The sequence below is a fragment of the Cetorhinus maximus genome, chromosome 21, assembly GCF_964194155.1.
Source record: "Cetorhinus maximus chromosome 21, sCetMax3.hap1.1, whole genome shotgun sequence".
In the NCBI taxonomy this organism is placed as follows: Eukaryota; Metazoa; Chordata; class Chondrichthyes; order Lamniformes; family Cetorhinidae; genus Cetorhinus; species Cetorhinus maximus.
The window spans coordinates 92,368,613-92,390,124 of NC_135899.1; the positions used below are offsets into that span (position 1 = coordinate 92,368,613).

The 21,512-nt window shown below is 43.3% G+C and overlaps 2 protein-coding genes across 5 annotated transcripts in view; one reads left to right on the forward strand and one right to left on the reverse strand.

Moving 5' to 3' along the window:
* LOC144696132 (digestive cysteine proteinase 2-like) overlaps window positions 1-21,512 on the forward strand; it is a 440,777-nt gene that overhangs the window by 197,704 nt on the left and 221,561 nt on the right. The gene's annotated exons all lie outside the window — the stretch shown is intronic.
* The window catches only part of LOC144696131 (tyrosine-protein kinase Fyn-like), a 307,951-nt gene that overhangs the window by 181,043 nt on the left and 105,396 nt on the right, over window positions 1-21,512 (reverse strand). The window contains exon 1 of one of the 3 annotated variants that reach the window (XM_078567467.1): window positions 4,700-4,718. The exons of the other annotated variants lie outside the window; for them this stretch is intronic. The gene's annotated coding sequence lies outside the window, so the exon portion shown is untranslated. Of the gene's footprint in view, window positions 1-4,699; window positions 4,719-21,512 lie in introns of those variants that run through there. 3 annotated transcript variants of the gene reach the window in all.

The window sequence follows — 21,512 nt, forward strand, 5'->3', positions numbered from 1 at the left end:
TAACATCAATGAGTAAGCCAGAAAACAAGGATAATATATTCAATTTAACTTTAGGCCTTTAAAAATTACATGGTTATAAAAAATATCCAGGATGGGGCCAAGACTCTCGCTCTAATCAGCACATTACTAAGAAAAAGCAGTTGCCTGGTTTCGGGGTTAGAGATTAGGTGAAATTCAGGGTCATGCAACAAATAAATTACAGAGAAATTCATCACCTTGCCCCAGGATGTGAATAAATCAGCATCCTCTGTGAACGTAACTTATGCCAGAGAGATCTATATAAACTCAACCAACTTAACAGAGGCAAGGACCTACCCAATGGTACCAGTAATGCAAGCTCCCTCAGATAAGACTTCTGTTTGATGGTATAAAGCTGGTCGGTGGTCAGGAAAGGACTCACCGTGGAGTTACCCTGACTACTGCTGGTTCTGCAATCACAGTTCGGTTAACTTGCTCCAGTATTTAGCACTAAGAGCATTTTTATTTTTTCCCTTAAATATTATTAGAATCAGGAATTCTCATGTGAACACACTCATTTGTGAAAATAGCACAACATTTTTTTCTCCCCTCTCTTGAAAGCACTCACTTGTCTTTGTACATAGACTCATTTAGCACAGCAATAATTTCTTCCAATTGGTCCTTCTTCAAACGTGAATCTATTTAATTAATGTACATAAGCTACTTTAAAATAGGGGGTTTGGTTTCACCTGACGTTCAGATATACACAATATCCACTTTGCAATTGGTGACCACTTGCAGCAGTCTCCAGGCTACTCTGGATAAGATTGACAAATCAATACAGACTAGGAATCGAACCTGGAACCTCACAGTTTTAATGTCTCAGTATTACAACAGTGATGCATTCGCCCACTGAATCATTGGAAGACCTTTAACAGAAATAATAAAGTCCACTAATATATACATGCAGGCATCTATTGTCTACACCTACTGAAAGTCAGGTTACTTACTGGAAGAGAATGGACTATATTTTGGTTAAGAAAATATATAACCTTTTACTTGCTGCTAGGTACCATGGGCAACTTTTTCCATATAGTTTATTAAATTGTATGAATCACCTTCCGTCTGTAATGTGGCAATTCCCAAACTGTGGCTCACAGAAACAGCGAATGGGGTTGTGAGATTCCCTTCCTCTGAGACTGTGCCCCGCACTGGCACTGAGACTCAGATGGCGTCTGAGCGGCCCTTGCTCTGCTCATCTCTCGATTTCTCTCTCTGGGAAATGGGCTCCTACCTGTGGCCTCTTCCATCAATTTCAAAGCCTGGCCCTGACCGTGAACCCTATCAGCGATACCTGCTTCGCTGAGCTGCCGCCTGTCTGCACCCAACCCCATCAACCCGGCACTGCAGAACAGTCTGGACTCCAAAATCAGCAATCTCAACCTGTCCTTCCGTTATTTCCTGACCAAGGTCCATGAGCTGAAGCGGCTCAGATGAAGTAATGGACTGGTGAGTACATCAAATAACAACATTTTTATAAAGTACTTTAGAAACATAGATTTTCATATTTATATGATGATCAATAATACACCCAGTTTAATAATAATATTCTGAATGTTGCTATGGTGTTTTATGGCTTTTGTTTGGTATCTGGGGTTGCATTAATTTTCAAGTCTCAAAATGGGATCACATTGGAAAATTGTTTGGGAAGCATTGCTATAATGAGCCCTACTGAAAAGCAGCCATCCGGAATGAGATATTGTACAACACTCAAGGAACAGCTAACGACTCACCACATTCATAAAATCTACATACCCGGTTTCACTTTAACCCATCTGTTCATTAGGACTCTATTGCTTGCTTGCTTCAAACAGGAAATGTTCACTCATTACAAGGTACTGAATTATCAAATACTATTTGTGTATTCATCATAACTATAATAAAATAATCTGAGAATGAAGTTTTTTTTAGTGTATGTATTACTGCAATACACACATTAAATATATCAGTTTCATAAAATGTTATTATAGTTTCCTTTTGTTTTTAAAAGTGTAATTCTTGAGGTTGGTAGCCCGAATTGATGTGACAATTAGCAATGTTACAATTGTCCAGCCACCTTTTTAAATTTTAAAACATCAAATCACGGAATCACACAGTGCAGAAGAGGCCCTTCGGCCCATCGAGTCTGCACCAACACGTGAGAAACACAAATGCTACCATACAAATTGTTACAAGACAGCGAAAATCAACTCCCATAAAATGAAGGTGCTTACAGGACCAGCCAATGCCAATGAATTTAAGATGGTGCCTGCAGATTTGACATTTAAATGTATTTAAAAAATGCAATAAAAGTATCAATGGTTACTTTTTGAAAATGTCACAGAAAACTGACAAAAGATCAACGTTTACCTACCAACACAAAAGTGAAATATAGCAGGTACTAGAAATCTAAAATAAGGACAGAAGGTCAGGCAGCATCTGTGGAGAGAGAAACAGACTTAACGTTTCAGGTTGATGATCTGATGAAAGATTATTTACTGACCTGAAAAGTTTCTCTCTCCACAGATGCTGCCTGAACTTGCTGAGAGTTTTTATTAATTTGTTCATGGGATGTGGGCATCACTAGCTAGGCCAGCATTTATTGCCCATCCCTAACTGCCCTTGTTCAGGGGGCATTTAAGAGCCAACCACATTGCTGTGGGTCTGGAGTCACATGTAGACCAGGTAAGGATGGCAGATTTCTTTCCCTAAAGGACACTAGTGAATCAGATGGGTTTAGTTTACAACAATCGGCAATGGTTTCTTGGTCATCATTAGATTTATAACCCCAGATTTTTTTTATTGAATTCTTGAATTTGAATTTGATCACCTGCCGTGATGGGATTGGGGCCTGGGTCCCCAGGACATTATCCTGGGTCTCTGGAATACTAGTCCAGTAACAATACCACTATGCCGCCGCCTCCACATTTTTTGTTTCTATTATTTTCTGTTTTAAATCCAATTTGATCTGGTCACCATTAGTGTCAGACCTAGCACCGAACATTTATTTTAGTTAGGTGCAAATTTGATATTCAGTATGATGGGGTGCTCCCTTGAACAGCTTTTACCTTCTTTGGATACAACCTCACGCTGATGCAACGCCACCAATTTCACAACCTAAGCTCAGACAAGCAGGGTTTCGGTCAAAACTGAAACACAGTGGCTGCGGAACCCAAGTGTGTTTCTCAACCAAATCAAGGAAGCAAAACTCTGATGCTTTGAAAGTAATAAATTAGAAGTCCCCAATTGATTAGTTGCTAAACGTACCACCTTGTGTGGCACTGATGATTGCACGGTGTTCAGTATCATTTGCGACTCCCCAGATGCTGAAGCAGTCCATGTCCACATGCAGCAAGACCTAGACAACATTTAGGCTTGGGCTGATAAGTGACAAGTAGCGTTCAAGCCATACAAGTGTCAGGAAATGAACATTTCCAAGAAGAGCGAATCTAACCATATCCCTTTGACATTCTTTTATTTTTAATTTGTTCATGGGACATGAGTATCACAGGCTAGGCCAGCATTTGTTGCCCATCCTGAATTGCCCTCTGGAGCAGTTAAGAGTCAACCACATTGCTGTGGGTCTGGAGTCACATGTAGGCCAGACCAGATAAGGGTGGCAGATTTCCTTCCCTAAAGGACATTAGTGAACCAGATGAGTTTTTATTACAATTAATGATATTTTCACGGTCACCATTACTGACACTAGTTTCCAATTCAATTTTTTTTTTAAAATTGAATTTAAATTCCACCAGCTTCCATGGTGATATTTAAACCTGTGCCCCCAGGACATTAACCTGAGTCACTGGATTACTAGTCCAAGGACATTGCCACAACATCACTATCACCCCAATGGCATTACCATCGCTGAACCCTCACCATCAGTATCCTGCAGGTTACTAGAAACTGAAATGGACCGGCCATGTAAATACTGTGACCACAAGAGCAGGTCAGAGGCTGGGAATTCTGTGGTAATTAACTCACCTCCTGACTCAGGAGTATGATGGGATACTAGTCAATTGCCTAGATTGAGTGCAGCTCCAACAACACTCAAAATGTTCAACACCATCCAAGACAAAATGGCCTGCTTGATCAGTGCCCCATCCACCACCTTAAACATTCACTCCCTCCACCACCGACACACAGTGGCAGCAGTTTGTACCATATACGAGATGCACTGCAGAAACTCACCAAGGCTCATTCGACAGCACTTTCCAAACCTGTGACCTCTACCACCAAAAGGACAAGGACGGCAGATGCATGGGAATACCGTCACCTGCAAGTTCCCCTCCAAGCCACACACCATCCTGACTTGGAACTATATCATCATTCCTACAATATCCCTGGGTCAAAATCCTGGAACTCTGTTCCTAACAGCACCTACACCACATGGACTGCAGCGGTTCAAGATGGCAGCTCACCATCACCTGCTTAAGGGCAATTAAGGATTGACAACAAATGCTGGCCCAGCCAGTGACATCCACACCCCATGAAAGAATGGAAAAAAAAATTGAGCCATATACAAACGATCAAAAAGGTCTCATTCTTTGGTTCTTAGAATGTGCTCACTGAATTCATTAAAACAAGTAACAGTTCCTGCCTTTTGTAATTATCCTAGCTCTTCCTGCTAAGTATACATGTGAGATGTTAGGTAGGAACATCTCTGCCGTAATTACTATCTGGATTGCAGCAAAATGGTTACCTCAGCAAAGGACATTGGAATTTTCTCCTTCCCTTACCTGTCCTAAGAGTTGATGACTCCTGCTGAGTGCAAATAAAGTCATTTGTTACATCAAGTATACAACACATGAACAGGCCATTCATCCCAACAGACCTGTGCCAGTCTTTATGCTCCACACGAGCATCTTTCTACCCTGCTTCATCTGACCCCATTAACTTCATAAAGGCATTAGCTTTGATTCCTTTCTCTCTCATGTGTTTATCTAGTTCCACCTTAATGTGTCTATACTATTCACCTCAACCATTCCTTATGATAATGAGTTCCACAGTCTCATCACTCTCTGCATAAAGCAGTTTCAGATGAATTCTGCATTGGATTATTCGTGATTACCTATATTAATGCCCGCTGTTTCTGACACTCCCACAAATGGAAATATTTTACATCTATTTTACTGAATCCTTTCATTATCAGGTCACCACTTAGCCTTCCTTCCTCTAGAGAAAAGGCAAACAGTCTGTTCAGCCTTTCTTGATAAGTATACTTTCTCAATTCTGCTATCATATTGTGAATCTTTTTGTGTATTTTCCTGTGCCCCTATATCCTTATTATAAGTTGGAGACTAGAAAAGTGCCAAGGTACATCAGTTCTGAAGTGAATATAGACCTTCATCACAATCACTGGATATAATAGTGCAGGAATTTTGGTTTATTTGTAATTATTTTTCTCATCTATCTTGCTTGCAGTGCTCAGGCATCACTTAGTTTAAAGTAAAAACAATAAACATTTCTAAGGCAGAATGAAAATTGTTGCATTAGCTTAGACAGCTTTAAATTTGAAGGAATATAGAAATTTGCATAAATCATTTATTGTTCCTTTTACATGGTTTAAGGGCACTAATGAAACTGGGCTGAAACCAAACTTTTCAATAAAGCTGATTTACAAACTAATTGTACCTGGTTCCTTTGAGATTATAAACTGATATATTTTACAGAGCAAAACAATTTTAATCTGAATGTCAGATTAGGAATGGGAACACTTGGTACATGTAGTTCCGTATAGAGAATATCGTCAAAGATTCCAACACCATTCTCAATGAATGCAGCTGAGGTTTCACTACTATAACTACAACTTATAGTAAAACTAATACAAAAACTATTCAATGTGCTGCACAAATGGAGACTGATAGGAAAAATAAATGCCAGGTGAACCAAGGAGAGAGATTAGGAGTAGGGCCAAAGGTTTGGTTAAAAAAATGTCTTTTGAGAAGATGTGTAGGGAATGGGAGGAGTTTAGGGAGGGATTTTAACATTGTGGAACTGAGGCAGCTAGAAACTCTCCTACCATTGATGGGGCAAATTGAAGGGGAGTGCACAAAATGTCAGAGTTAGAGGGCCAAACACTACAGAGGGAGATGCAAAGCCGGAGCATGCTGGGCAAGGGGAAATTGGATAATGGGGATCCAGTGTTTGGGCAGGGAGCCAATGTAGGTCAGCAAAGATGGGGTCACGTGTAAACAGGGTTTAGAATGGGACAGGCAGATACATTTTGGATAGTGTGCACGTTGATATGGATATCACAATTCAGTGTGGGCTTTACAACTCTCAAAAGGCAACCGGGAACATTCTTCATTCCAACACAGCCAAATGTACCATCCTAACAAGGTTTGGATTCTTCTGCCTAAATGCACCTTATTTTGTCAGGACGTACAATTAACTATAGGTGGCCACACAGTGCAAATGGCAATTTTGTATTCTTCAGCCTCAATTAATAAAAGGATTCCAGGAAAATGCAATACACAATGCGGAATTCTGTTAAAAGGGTGAGGAATAAATGTTATAGAATATGTAGGAAATTGCAGGAAGAGTGAATTCCCTGTATAAATAGTTTTTTAAAATTCATTTATGGGATGTGGGTGTCACTGGCTAGGCCAGCATTTATTGCCCGTCCCTAATTGCCCTTGTTCAGAGTTAACCACATTGCTGTGGGCCTGGAGTCATGTGTAGGCCAGACCAGGTAAGGACAGCAGATTTCCTTTTCTAAAGGACATTAGTAAACCAGGTGGGTATTCCACAACATTCAACAATGGTTTCATGGTCATCAAGTAGACTTTTAATTCCAGATTTTTACTGAACTCAAATTCCAACATCTGCTGTGGTGGGATTTGAACCCGGGTCCCGAGAGCATTACCCTGGGTCTCTGGATTACTACTCCAGTGACAATGCCACTATGCCTTTGCCTTCCCCTATCACAAATATGTCCTTGGTGGAAATAGGAAAGTGGACCCACCCAATCCAATTTCCATGAATGTAAACTACTTAAGCAAAGTGTTGAGAAAGGGCACAGGAAATGGGAGATTAAATATATCTGATCGAATTTCTGGGTTATGATCCTCCCCTGAATCAAGTAACAACGGATTTGCTGTGTAACAGCATGAGAGCTCAAGTGAAATAAAATGGATTGTCCTTGTTAGCAATGACTCATGCTTTATATTAACTTTTATTTCAGGCTTATAGAATGGTATGCTATTTTGAAGCTCCTTGAAAGCAGCTGAGGTGCTACAAAATCTACAATGTGGAATAGGAGTTCGGCAGAATGGTTGCATTAACCATTTCAGGGCTATAATGGCATTTCTGCACCAATATATAAATGGACCATGAGTAAAATTAAGAGAACAAAAATGCAGCTCAGTAGCTTTTTCTGGACCCCCAGCCTTGACTGATGTTTGAGAACAAGATCTACAGACCTGTGTATGTTACAGTGCCAATTCACAAATACACAGCTCATGAATTAGAAATTTAGCAATCAGATATTTTATATTTCATGGTGGACTGTGGTCCTTTTTTTTTGCCAGATTGGGATAAGTAACTGAGAATTTAGAGAATTCATGTAGTCTACCACAGTAATCTGATCTATCACTCGCATCTGGGTTTGCAATATAAAATTACACATAATTACAAAAAAAATTGTTTATCAAAACCGCATACTAACTGTTTGAAGTTAAGCCAAGTAAAAAATAAGAATCAGTAACTGATCCTTTCCTGGCACTGAAACATTTTTGCTGGTTATTTCATTAAACTTTTCATAAAAGACTCCTCAATCCCCCACCAGGACGATCTGAGGACTCTCTGCTTCTTCTGTGAACAGAGGCCCAATCAGTTCCCATCCACCACTATCCCCCTCCACCTGGCTGAACTTGTTCTCTCATTGAACAATTTCTCCTTTCGCTTGTTTCGCTTCCTCCAAATAAAAGGTTTTGCTATGCATACCCACATGGGTCCTAGTTATGCCTGTTTTTTTGTGGGGCATGTGGAACACTCCTTGTTCCAATCCTCTCCCCCAACTCTTTTTCCAGTGCATTGATGACGGTATCGGTGCTGCTTCGTGCTCTCCCCTGGAAGTGGAAAACCTCGCTTCCAATTTCCATTCCTCTCTCACCTTCACATGGTCCACCTCCAGCACTTCCCTTCCTTGACTACTCTGTCTCCATTTCTGAGGAAAAGCTGTCTCCTAATATTCATCATAAGCCCACTGAGTCCCATACGTATCTCCACTACACTTTCTCACACCCTACCTCCTGTAAGGACTCCACTCCTTTCTCCCAGTTTCTCCATCTCTGTTACATCTTCCACAACAGCTCTGCTGACATGTCATCAATTTTCCTCGACCATGTCTGACCCATTTCTGGTTTCACCCCTTCCTCTCCCTCCCAGGACCACAATAGGGCTCTCCTTGTCCTCACTTCCACACCCACCCCCCCCAACCTCCACATTCAAAGGATCATTCTCCACCATTTCTGCTACCTCCAGCATGATGCCACCACCAAACACATTTTCCCCTACCCTGTTAGCATTCCAAAGGGACCGTTCCTTCTGGGAAACCCTGGTCCAATCCTCAATCACCCCCAAAAACCCCATCCCCTCCCCATGCAATCACATAAGGTGTAACACCTGCCCTTTTACTTCCTCTCTCCTCACTATCCGAGGCCCTAAACATTCCTTCCAGGTGAAGCAGTGATTTATTTATACCTCTTTCTATTTAGTCTCCTGTATTTGCTATTCACTGCTCACAATGCAGTCTCCTCTCCATTGGGGAGACCAAACAGCAGATTGGGCAACTGCTTTGCAGAATGCCTCCACTTAGCCCACAAGCATGACCCTGAGCTTCCAGGTTGCTTGCTATTTTAATTCACTATCTTGCTCTGACATTCACACTTCTGTCTTTTCATTGTTCTCTAGTGAAGATCAATGCAAGCCAAAGAGCAACACCTCATCTTCTGACCAGGGACTTTACAGCCTTCTGGACTCAAAATTCAGTTCAACAATTTCAGACCATGAACTCTGTCCCCCATTTTGATTCTATTTTTTTGGACGTGGCATGCTGAATCTTGTTTTTCATGCTTTGCTTTCGGACAGAGCTGTTCATTATTCAGCCATTCACACTCACTCTGGACCAATGCTTTGTTTCTTTACTACAACCATTACCTCTCCCTTTACAGTTTGTTCCATGACATCTTTATCATTTAACCTTCCCCACCCTCTACACTATCCCAGACCTTCCCTGTTGTTCTTCCCGCCTTCCCCCCCTTTCAACAACATAAAACCCATCACATTTCCACCTCCCTCCAGCTCTGAAGAAGTCCCATTCAGCTCAGCGCATTAACTCTGTTTCTCTCTCCACAGATGCTGGCAGAATTGCTGAGTATTTCCAGCACTTTCTGTTTTTATTACAGGTCTCTTTCGGGGAGTTCACCAAATTCCACCAAAAAAATCATTTCAGTTTGGGATTGGATTGAAATTGATGTGCTTGAAAACAATAATCATTCAAGATGAGAATCCACACAAAATGAGCCGAGCAGATTGGGTTCTGTAATGCTAATGGTGAATAACTCCCTGTTTCATAGAGGTCATTGAAGCATTTGCACCTGAATGCCTTTGTGATAGTCGTGTGGGTGGATGGCATCTTGCCATTTTCACCGCAATTCACATTTTAAAGAAGGTATATAGCTCAGTTTTCCAGCATCAGATCTGTGGATATGTAAATAAATAGCTACAGATGTATAGCTTTAGATATGAATACATACACTATATATATGAGACACATATGCATGTGGTTGTTATTGTATACATGTCCAAAGTATCATAACACAGATGGGCTGGTATTACAAGTAAGGAGTTATTGAATGACTGGCAGCTTCAGATCAATATCTAAGAACACAAGCGATGATGAACTCAGCCAAGTCAATGGAGTGTTTTACCAAGAGGTTTGTGGTTCATGTCTGCCAAACAAACTTTATTCAGTCTGAAATACATCTACTGAGGAATGGGATTGGTAATACAGGAATTCTAACACTGCAAGAGATTTCCTTTGTGAGTTTATGTGAGAGATGGTTGTACAGTTCCATTATAAAGCACACAGAGGAAACTTTCCCTCTATGGCTATCAGGTCTCCTCTTAATCTCCTCTTCTCCAATAAGAAAAGTCCCAGCTTCTCCAACTATCCACAAAATTGAAGTTCCTCATCCCTAGAGTCATTCCTGTGAATCTTTTCTGCACCTAGTCTCTAAAGCCTTCACATACTTCCTAAAGTGTGGTACCTAGAACTGGACACAGTTCTCCAGTTGAGGCCAAACTATTTTCTTGTACAGGTTTAATATAACTTCCTTGCTTTTGTACTCTATGCCCTTATTTATAAAGCCCATGATACTGTATGCTTTATTAACTGCTTTCTCAACCTGTCCTGCCATTTCCAATGATTTGTGCACATACACCCCCAGGTCATTCTTCTCCAGGACCCCTTTTGGAATTATACCCTTTATTTAATATTGGATATCCATGTTCTTTCTACCAAAATGAATTACTTCACACTTCTCTACAATAAATTTCATCTGCCACGTGTTCGCCCGTTCCATCAGCCTGTCTATGACCTCTTGAAGTTTATTACTCTCCTCTTAACAGTTCACAATACTTCCAAGTTTCGCGTCAACCACAAATTTTGAAATTGCACCCTGTGCATCAAAGTCTAGGCCATTAATATATATCAAGAAAAGCAGGGGTCCTAACAGCAATCCCTGGAGAACCTCACTGTATATCATCCTCCAATCCACAAAATCAACCATTCACTACTACTTTCTGTTTCCTGTCACTCATATCCATGCTATTCAATGAGCTCTAACTTTGTTGACAATCCTGTTATGTGGCACTTTATCAAGTGCCTTTTGGAAATTCACGTGCATTATCCTCATCAATCCTCTCTGTTATCCTATCAAAAAAATTTAATCCAATTAGTTAAACACAATTTTCTCTTAACAAATCCATGCTGGTTTCATTAATTCATCCCTATTTGTCCAAGCGAAAAATGGAATTTAAATCACATTAAACGTACTTCCGGATAATAATATTTCCGGATAATATTTCCATTTAAATCTAATACATTCTATGACAATAATTTGGCCTTGAAATTGAACATGTGCAGGGATGTAAAACAAGCTGAATCACATTTACTGAATGTTATGCAACACATCTGAAATTTAAGCAAAATACTGCAGATGCTGGAAATTTGAAATAAAAACAGAAAATGCTGGAAAAAAACCTCAGCGGGTCTGGCAGCATCTGTGGAGAGAGAAACAGAGTTAACATTTCGAGTCCAATACGACTTCTTTGGAACTCAGTTCTTGGAACTCGGTTCTGAAGAAGAGTCGTGTTGGACTCGAAGAGTTCTGTTTCTCTTTCCACAGATGCTGTCAGAACTGTGGAGCTTTTCCAGCATTTTCTGTTTTCGCATCTGAAGTTTAGTGCTATTGGAGTTCAATGGAACCATTTATAATTTATCACAAACTCTTAATTCATGAACTTAAAGCCAATTATGCTATTCAACAAATGTTGGCTTTATCTACCCGTATCCCTCGGTCTCTGATCCTCCACAACTTTCAGCACCCTTCCATTGAATATATAAAACCATTCCCTGCGTTCCTTCCCAAAATACAGCACCTCATAATTATCTACATTAAACTGTTCCTGAAACCTGTCTTCCCATTCTGCTAAAGTATCTATATCCTCCTGAAGTCTTTCACTGTTGGTCAAAACCCTATTTTTGTGTCAACGCTGAATTTTGATAGGTTTTTATGACGCGCAAGTCCAAATCATTTCTATCCAAACGAGAACAGAAGTGCTCTGAGCACTGATTCTGAGCACGCTACCTCAATCAAAACAACACTTAGGCATTTGTTTTATGCCTTTCAAATCACTTTTTATCCATAATTTTCTCACATACCATGAGCCTGAATTTCTGCAGGAAGCCTCCTGTGAGAATGGTCATTTTAAGTTAAACCTGACAGGATTGGATCAGGTATAAAGAGCTGGCTGATTCTTTTTTTATTCATTTACAGAATGTGGGCTTTATCGGCAGGGCCAGCTTTTATTGCCTGTCACGAGTTGCCCTCGAGAAGGTGGTGGTGAGCTGCCTTCTTAAACGCTGCAGTTCATGTGGTGCAGGTACACCCACAGTGCTGTTAGGAAGAGAGTTCCAGCATTTTGACCCGGTGAGAGTGAAGGAACGGCGATATATTTCCAAGTCAGGATGGCGAGTGGCTTGGAAGGGAACTTCCAGGTGGTGGTGATCTGATCTGGTCAGCTTCCTGCTGGGGAGGTTGAGTTAAAAAGACTTCTTTCCCAATCATCATCTGAAAACCTAGATGCACAATATTCCCTTTATTTGTATGCTCGCTTACTTCTCCAAAAAAGTCAAGCATGACATACCTTTAACAAAACCGTTCCAGCTGTCTATCTCAGGAGTCTTTAAACGCTCACTAATGTAATCTCCTGTGCTCTGAGCGTTAATGCTATCAAGCAACAATGACAAGAGGCACAGGAAAAGCAAAAGATAAAAACAAAAACAGAAATACCTGGAAAAACTCAGCAGGTCTGGCAGCATCGGCGGAGAAGAACAAAGTTGACATTTCGAGTCCTCATGACCCTTCAACAGAACTAAGTAAAAATAGGAGAGGGGTGAAATATAAGCTGGTTTAAGGTGGGGGGGTGGGGGGTCGGGGGAGAGAGGGGGGGTGTTGTAGGGACAAGCAAGCAGTGATAGGAGCAGATAATCAAAAGATGCAACACCTGCCCCTTCACTTCCTCTCTCCTCACCGTCCAAGGGCCCAAACACTCCTTTCAAGTGAAGCAGCATTTCACTTGCATTTCCCCCAACTTAGTCTACTTCATTCGTTGCTCCCAATGCGGTCTCCTCTACATTGGCGAGACCAAACGCAGACTGGGTGACCGCTTTGCAGAACACCTTCGATCTGTCCGCAAGAATGACCCAGACCTCCCTGTCACTTGCCATTTTAACACTCCACCCTGCTCTCTTGCCCACATGTCTGTCCTTGGCTTGCTGCATTGTTCCAGTGAAGCTCAACGCAAAATGGAGGAACAACACCTCATCTTCCGACTAGGCACTTTACAGCCTTCCGGACTGAATATTGAGTTCAACAACTTTAGATCTTGAACTCCCTCCTCCATCCCCACCCCCTTTCCGTTTCTTCCCCCTCCCTTTTGTTTTTTCCAATAATTTATATAGATTTTTCTTTTCTCACCTATTTCCATTATTTTTAAATCTATACCTTTTATGCCCTTTTAGTCTTATTTCACCCCACCCCTACTAGAGCTATCTGTACCTTGCGTTTCCTGCCATCCATTCTTAATTAGCACATTCTTTTAGATAATATCACTACCTTCAACACCTCTTTGTTCTTTTGTCTGTGACATTTTTTGATTATCTGCTTCTATCACTGCTTGCTTGTCCCTACAACCACCCTCCCCCACCACTTCTCTCCCCCCACCCCCCCACCTTAAACCAGTTTATATTTCACCCCTCTCCTATTTTTACTTAGTTCTGTTGAAGGGTCATGAGGACTCGAAACGTCAACTTTGTTCTTCTCCGCCGATGCTGCCAGACCTGCTGAGTTTTTCCAGGTATTTCTGTTTTTGTTTTGGATTTCCAGCATCCGCAGTTTTTTGTTTTTATTTTTATAAAAGCAAAAGATAGCCTGGGCAGCTGTTGACTGCACTAGCTGGGATCCAGCAAGAAAAGTAAATGTTGTACATGAGTTATTCTGTTATTTCTCCCCATTTCCACTGGCCCTACAAAACTCCTTCCCCTGCCGATAGCCCATTTATACAAGCAACTCATGTGATTTTTGACCTTGGCATTAATTCAGTGAGATACGTAATTGTAGGATATTTTTAAATTAACTCAATTAACTTCATCACCATGCGTTTCATTTAAATCAAGGGGCTAAACTGACACCATTTCAGATGTCAGATATCGGGCGGTGATTTTAAAACTATACTTTAATTCTTGGATTTGGGAACCAGTAATAAAACGCTTCAGGTTCCTCCTATTGAGTATTCATTACACAAGTGCAGCTTCCAATGTCGCCTGAAATTGACATGCAATCACACTGAGTTATTGAAATCCAAAATTGTTGCTCTTTCTAGCGGAGATGATTAGAACTCACATTGGAGGCTGCACGTCAATTATGAGGGCGTGGATTTGATACAGGATAAAAACAGACCTGAATCCCATCTCTAAGATACTTTAGCTAGATAATTAATATGCTGATAAGAGAGTTCAAACAATTCAGAGTATTCCCTGATGGAAACAAATAAGTGAATATGGGTAAGAGAGGGGAATAGACAACAAGGGACTTTGCACACGTCTACCATAAAATTTTATTTTATGAGCTCCATAACTGCAATCAAACTCACTGCAAGATAATCACATTGCAGAGGCTTCTCAGAACTGGTTTTTTTAATATAGTTTTCTCTTGCTTTCCCACTTCAAACTAGGAGATATTTTCTATCACAAAACATTTTTGACCCTCCGTGCAACCACTTAACAGCCATGGCTATCAACACATCCTATTACTTTGTATAATTCTCCTGGAAGGGGTTACATCTGACAATAGCCTGTTTCTGACCCGAACCTTCCTGACTGATTGGCAACTTTCCAATATAAACTGGGGCAGCTGCCTTTAGGAAGACATGACAGACAAAAATAGAGAGACTTCTGTCTTTGATTTTGTACAGTGAGGGTAACACAATTGAAAATGACATCTGCCAGCCATAACCGCAGGACGGCTTCATGAAATTTCCTTTGTTCTGCATTAAAAGTAAATCTTTGGATGATCCATGTGCAACTGAATTAACCTACCTCACTGTTAAATTGATTAAAAACACCTCAATCAAAATGGAGATCTCAGTCAATAGAATTTATCAAATTGTAACTCCATCATTTTAATTTATGAATTCTGAGGCATTTTGATTGTTTTTCAACAGAAATGGTTCGAAGGTCGCCTTCAAAGTCTAAGTTAAATGATGGAAGGAATGGTTGTTAGTTCTCGAGCTACCTGAACAAACCAGCTCCTTTATAAATTATTGCTGACAGCTGTTGTCGTTGTGACAGGGTGAAGTTTGCTGCTCCCGCCAGCAGCAGGAATTGTGGCGGGCAGAGGCAATAAATTTGGCGTGATGGTAAAAATCAGCATCTGAAGGCAGGAAGTTAGTTTGGAATTTTGTTCTCCCAACTTTGATGGCGGGTCAAAGTCGGGTCGAGTTTCCTGCTGATCTATGTCGGGAACCACATTTGCATTCATTTCCATCTCAAGAATCCTCATTAAAAGGCCAACTCACTGGAATTACATTCCCCCTCCAAATGAAACGCCCGGCCAGCGAATAATTAGAATGGTCTGTTTCCCGACCTTATATAAGTGGGGTGCACCTGGTGAGCTTCAGTTCATTCACAACCTCGAGGTGGGTAGAAGCTGCTTTCGCCCACCTTTAAGAGCGTTGCTGTGAGATTTCAGGTGCTTGTGGGCTGGGCACAGGAGGTAAAACCAGCTGGGAGAGGGAAGAGGGAGGCAGGACTGCTGGTGGTGAAACACAGGAGGGAAGGGGGAGACTGAGCAGGACCGGGGTGAGGAAGCAGGCAGGACTGGGGAGGGTGTGAGAACACGGGAGGGGAGCGGGTAGATTGAGGCAGGACTAGGGGGTGGTCAAGGAATAGAGTGGAGTAGTGAAACTGTGTCCTGGGTCAAGAGATATAAGACTGTCCAAGGAAGAGTCCAAGACTGTCCTGGGGCTGAGGCCATGCTGTCGGGGGGGGATATTGAAGAGACTGTCCTGGGGCTATGCGGGCCATGTTAAAGGGTTCTGCATGGCATGCATGTCTTGGTCCTGGTCTTGGACAGGGTAAGGCCTCTCTGGGCAGTGATGGTCATGCACAGTATGGTATGCAGGGCCTGGTCAGGAATTTGGTCCCAGGGGTTAGAGGCATGGTGGTGTGTGGCAGAATGCACAGTCACTGTTAGAAAAGCATCTGCATCCTGTAAGTCAGTGGCTGAAAAGTCATGGGGGATGTCGGATGGTCTCTTGCCTGGTGGGGTGGGGGCAGGTCAACAAAGGGCATGGACACGTCAACATTAAAGGGCTTGGCGGGGTGGGGGGAGAACGGGAATATCCATATGGATAATGATGGGGTCAAGGGTAACAGGGGGACCTGGATAGTGAGAGGAGGAAAGGGAATTAGGAGGCAGTGAGGATTGAGGAGGATGGGAGGGACTTTGTAGATGACAAAGGGAGGTTGGAAGCTGGTCTCCAAGATGAAGGTTAGCGGCACCATTTCCGAGCTCACCTTGCAATGGTGTAAAACAAGCTCCAGAACATGGATCAGGTGGGGTCTCAGGGTGCAGGAGGAGTTCAGCTCTGCAATTCTTGGTTGATTGAAGAGGTACCCTATAACTGTTCTGCTCAAACCATGGAGAGCATGGCTCAGCTGAGTGCTGGACTCGAGGGTCTCATGCACAATGAATGATTTTGGCTCCTTCACTAATGATGCCCATTCAGGTGAGAACCCGATAAGTTTAGGCGCTGTGGTGCATACGGTCTGAATTGGTCTGAATTGGCATCTGATCCTTACAGAGGCATGTGAGAATGGATGCAGACTCCAAGACTCAATGGCCACATCTGATGCCCAAAGGCAGTATGGGCCCTACAAGCCTCCACATTCCCAGTGCATTGGACATGGCATTGAATGCACCATGATTGTAGTCAGGGCATCAGTGCAAGGACTGGGGATCCATAGTTGTTGTAAAAACCACTTGGAGCACAACCAACACAAGGCTGATTGTGGCTTCTAGGACATGGGTCTTTTGACCCTAATGAAGACCCTTGTTGTGAATGTGCAGTCACACCTGAGGGGGAAGATCAGCCACATCTCATCCTCCAGGATGATATCATCCTGCAAGGGGTAGACCTGGTGTGCAATGTGCAGACTGAGGGAGAGTCAAAGGCTGGAGAATGTGTAGCTGCCTTGTATATGGAGGGAGGCCATTCCACAGGAACTACCATTGATTGCTCAATTGTATCCGTTCACAGATACAAGGAGGAGTGGAGAATGCAGGCTGCAGGCAATGCTGCCTTGTCAATAACTTTGATGTGAATGAGAAGATGGGCCCATCGTGGATTGGCACAGCTCAGGGAAGACCATCACCCTGATGTGCAAGAGCCAAATGGGCCCCAGGAAGACCCGGATGCTGATGAGAAGGGATCCAAATCCACAAAGACGTTTGCCTTGACCAAGGGTCCACAGAAGACGCAGCTCATACATGCAGATAAGCGAAAGACATTGCCACAGGCTTATCTAGGGATGTGGTAGCTCATATTTGCCACATTCTCCGTGGGGAACTCACACCGTACAAGGAGGGTGGATCCTTCCAGGGCTCCACTGGGAACCTTTGCAGAATCTCACAATCGGTGACACACGAATGTATAACGGAGCTGACTAATGCCCTTTAATGCTCACCATTACTTGCAGTTCACATGGATGAAGCAAACCAGGCTGCCAGAGCTGTGAGATTCTCTGCGATCTCAGGCTTTCCACTAGGGCAGGGCGCTATCAGCTACCTGGCAGCAGCCTGTCAGATTCATTAATAGAAAAGGATTTCACTCTCCAAACGCCCAGCTAATTTTATTTTTAATTCATTCACGGGATGTGAGTGTCGTTGGCTTGGCCAGCATTTATTGCCCATCCCTAATTGCCCTTGAGAAGGTGGTGGTGAGCTGCTTTCTTGAACCGCTGCAGTCCACGTGGTGTAGGTACAGCCACAGCGCTGTTAGGGAGGGAGTTCCAGGATTTTGACCCAGCAACAGTGAAGGAACGGCGATATATTTCCAAGTCAGGATGGTGAGTGACTTAGAGGGGAACTTCCAGGTGGTGGTGTTCCCATCTATCTGCTGCCCTTGTCCTTCTAGGTGGTAGTGGTCATGGGCTTGGAAGGTGCTGTCTAAGGAGCCTTGGTGAATTCCTGCAGTGCATCTTGTAGATGGTACACACTGCTACTACTGTGCATCGGTGGTGGAGGGAGTGAATATTTGTGGATGTGATGCCAATCAAGTGGGATGGGCAGTGTCAAGCTTCTTGAGTGTTGTGGGAGCTGCACTCATCCAGGCAAGTGGGGAGCATTCCACCACACTCCTGACTTGTGCATTGTCGATGGTGGACAGGATTTGGGGAGTCAGAAGGTGAGTTACTCACCACAGGATTCCTAGCCTCTGACCTGCTCTTGGAGCCACAATATTTATATGGCCAGTCCAGTTCAGTTTCTGGTCAATGGTAACCCCCAGGATGTTGATAGTGGGGGATTCAGTGACGGTAATGTCATTGAATGTCAAGGGGCGATGGTTAAATTCTCTCTTGTTGGAGATGGTCATTGCCTGGCACTTGTGTGGAGCGAATGTTACTTGCCACTTGTGAGCCCAAACCTGGACGCTGTCCAGGTCTTGCTGCATTTGGACATGGACTGCTTCAGTATCTAAGGAGCCACGAATGGTGCTGAACATTGTACAATCATCAGCGAACATCCTCACTTCTGACTTTATGATGGAAGGAAGGTCATTGATGAAGCAGCTGAAGACGGTTGGGCCGAGGACACGACCCTGAGGAACTCCTGCAGTGATGTCCGGGAACTGAGATGACTGACCTCCAACAACCACAACTGTCTTTCTTTGTGCTGCGTATGACTCCAACGAGTGGAGAGTTTTCCCCGATTCCCATTGACTCCAGTTTTGCTAAGGCTCCTTGATGCCACACTCGGTCAAATGCTGCTTTGATGTCAAGGGCAGTCACTCTCACCTCACCTCGGGAATTCAGCTCTTTTGTCCATGTTTGAACCAAGACTATAATGAGGTCAGGAGCTGAGTGTCCCTGGTAGAATCCAAACTGGGCGTCAGTGAGTAAGCAATTGCCACTTGATAGCACTGTCGATGGCCCCTTCCATTACTTTACTGGTGATCGAGAGTAGAATGAAGGGGTGGTAATTGGCCAGGGTGGATTTGTCCTGCTTTTTGTGTACAGGACATACCTGGGCAATTTTCCACATAGCCGGATAGATACCAATGTAGCTGTACTCGAACAGCTTAGCTAGGAGCGCGGCAAGTTCCGGAGCTCAAGTCTTCAGTACTATTGCCGCAAAATTGTCAGCACACATAGCCTTTGCAGTATCCAGTGCCTTCAGTCGTTTCTTGATGTCACGTGGAGTGAATTGGCTGAAACTGGCATCTATGATGCTGGGAACCTCAGGAGGAAGCCGAGATGGATCATCCACTTGGCACCTCTGGCTGAGGATTGTAGCAAATGCTTCAGCCTTATCTTTTGCACTGATGTGCTGGGCTCCTCCCTCATTGAGAATGGGAATATTTGTGGATCCTCCTCCTCCAGTGAGTTGTTTAATTGTCCACCACAACTGGATATGGCAGGACTGCAGAGCTTAGATCTGATCCGTTGGTTGTGGGATCGCTTAGCTCTGGCTATCACTTGTTGCTTATGCTGTTTGGCACGCAGGTAGTCCTGTGTTATAGCTTCACATCTCATTTTTAGGTATGCCTGGTGCTGCTCCTGGCATGCCCTCCTGCACTCTTCATTGAACCAGGGTTGATCCCCTGGCTTGATGGTAATGGTAGATTGGGGGATATGCCAGGCCATGAGGTTACAGATTGTGGTTGAGTAAAATTTTCTTGCTGCTGATGGCCCACAGCACCTCATGGATGCCCAGTCTTAAGTTGCTAGATCTGTTCGAAATCTATCCCATTTAGCACGGTGGTAGTGCCACACAACACGATGGAGGGTATTCTCAGTGTGAAGACAGGACTTTGTCTCCACAATGACTGTGCGATGGTCAATCCTACCGAAACTGTCATGGACAGATGCATCTGCGACAGGCAGGTTGGTGAGAATGAGGTCAAGTATGTTTTTCCCTCACCACCTGCCTCAGACCCAGTCTATTAGCTATGTCATTTAGGACTTGGCCAGCTCGGTCAGTTGTGGTGCTACTGAGCCACTCTTGGTGATGGACATTGAAGTCCCCCACCCAGAGTACATTCTGCGCCCTTGCCACCCTCAGTGCTTCCTCCAAGTGGTGTTCAACATGGAGGAGCACTGATTCATCAGTTGAGGGAGGGCAGTACGTGGTAATCAGCAGGAGGTTTCCTTGCCCATTTTGACCTGATGCCATGAGACTTCATGGGGTCTGGAGTCAATATTGAAGACTCCTAGGGAAACTCCCTCCCACCTGTATACCACTGTGCTGCCACCTCTGCTGGGACAGGGCATACCCAGGGATGGTGATGGTGGAGTCTGGTACATTATCTGTAAGGTGTGATTCCGTGAGGATGACTATGTCAGCATGTTGCTTGACTAGTCTGTGAGACAGCTCTCCCAATTTTGGCACTAGCCCCCAGATGTTAACAAGGAGGACTTGGCAGGTTGACAGGGCTGCTATTGCCATTAGCATTTCCAGTGCCCAGTTCGATGCCGGGTGGTCGGTGCGGTTTTATTCCTTTTTTGTGGCTTTGTAGCGGTTTGTTACAACTGAGTGGCTTACTGGGCCATTTCAGAGGGCATTGCTGTGGGTCTGGAGTCACGTGTAGACCAGACCATGTAAGGACAGCAGATTTCCTTCCCTAAAGGACATTAGTGAACCAGATGGGTTTTTACAACATTTGCCAATGGTTCCATGGTCACCATTAAGTCCAGATTTTTATTTAATTCAATGGTGGGATTTGAACCCAGGTCCCCAGAGCATTACCCTGGGTCTCTAGATTACTAGTCCAGTGACAATACCACTACACCATCGCCTCCCCTCAATGAGCACACACCCCTGAAATCACACACTCATTCCCGTCTGGCAGACATTTCAATGTCACTGAGTGGAACCAACTTCCATCACTCAGCGTCATGCATGGGGAGAGTGGGAACTAGGGAAGGAATAATGTTCTGCCTTAAATGCAGTGATGAATAACACTTTTACTAAAACCTCACAGTCATAAAATAAATGTCATTGCAAAGTGCACTTGGGTGAAAAGACTCCAACATTGGTCACCATAGATACTTATAACATCCACAAACCACAGACTTCAGTGTGACAGCACCAGGATAATCACTAACCTTGATGAATAATTCTCTTAAGGTCACATAATGTCTGTCTGAGATACAAAGGTCATATGTGCATTGTCCAGCCATCATTTTCATATAGGAAATGTCTTTGTTCATGTCACTGATGTGGAACTAAAGGCGATTGATTGGCTGTGATGAGATTGAGTGAGACTTAATGGAACTGAGGGGCAAGATGGGAGATAATTATGGGTGGGGGTGCGGGGAAGGTGCAGGGGCGTCCATTTGGAACCCTTGAATGACCACGGGATATTACATCACATTGATTAGATGTTCAACATCTGAGACTTGGAGAGGGATAAATGCAAAATATATTTACAATAGTGCAGATTAT